This window comes from Liolophura sinensis, chromosome 11, assembly GCF_032854445.1.
Source record: "Liolophura sinensis isolate JHLJ2023 chromosome 11, CUHK_Ljap_v2, whole genome shotgun sequence".
NCBI classification, from domain to species: Eukaryota; Metazoa; Mollusca; class Polyplacophora; order Chitonida; family Chitonidae; genus Liolophura; species Liolophura sinensis.
The window spans coordinates 25,833,595-25,834,813 of NC_088305.1; positions in this window are offsets into that span (position 1 = coordinate 25,833,595).

Below are 1,219 nucleotides of genomic sequence, written 5' to 3' on the forward strand. Positions count from 1 at the left end.
GCTGTACTAAAGTAACGTAATGAATTATAATAAGACTCCATTTAGTTGATTTCTCAGCGACTATCCACGGGTTGCTGACGGATCCTCTCACGTATGGCCGGAGAGGAACCAGCATTAGCTGGATTTGAACTCACAGCGAACGTATTGGTGAGAGGCTCCTGGGATATTGTGCTATGCTGGGGATGCTAACGCAGGTCCCCGTGGATTTAAAGGTTTAGACATTCCATCAATTCTACAGTATGTTTTCGTAATTTGAGCAGCAGATCAAGTGCAGCAATACATAATTCAGACTGTGCTCTGTTTTTCAATATTTGTTAGGCGGAGGTTTACAGCAGATAGTAGAACAGTCTGTATTTCAGTTAACTGTTGTGTTATTTAGAGATTTACAGAAAATGGTAGCACACTCTAAATTTCAGTGAACTGTTGCTATCTAGAGACTTACAGAAAACTGTGGAACACTCTATATTTCAGTGAGCTATTGCTATGTAGAGTCCTACAGAAGACTGTAGAAGACACCCACAATAATGGCTAGAGACTTACAGAAGACGTTAGAAGACATCCACAATGCCGGCAAGAGCACCACAACGAGTGAGGACGACCAGGGTAGGTACCACTTTGACCGAATCATTTCCCGTCTTTTTTTTACTTTCTAGCTAAGCCGCTGTCAAGCTGTATATGCTTCTGACCAAGCGAAGCAGCTGCTATCCGTACTATCAGTTTACACAATCAAGCCAAAACGAGGCCAATTTTCCATTGTCATTTTCTTTTTTTAATATTTCAGATAAAGCTGAGCGAATCATCTGTTGTCGTGACGTCATAATGTTGAATCTTGATTCATTCTGAACATGTTACAGTCTGTATGTTACTGGACAGCTGCGTGCCGTTTGATCTTAGGCTGTACCTCTCTACCGGACAGTTATCGATTACTGCGGAGCCTCCGTGGCCTAGTGCTTAGCGTGCTACCGCGGCACAGTGACTCTTCTGAGGTATATAACCAATATTTTCCCTGTCCATCATTGGCGCCCTGCTTTGTGATTGTGTCTAATTCCGCTTAACCCCGGGCTTAGGGGCAATATATTCATCGTGTTAAATTAGATCGCCAAAACTGTTGATTGCTTCTCTTTGCATGATTCGTACTTAATACATGTACACTTATTTAGTTCTTTGGTGGTTTGTGTTATACGTCGTTTTGGGAATTTGCCTTGTGAAAATTGACCAG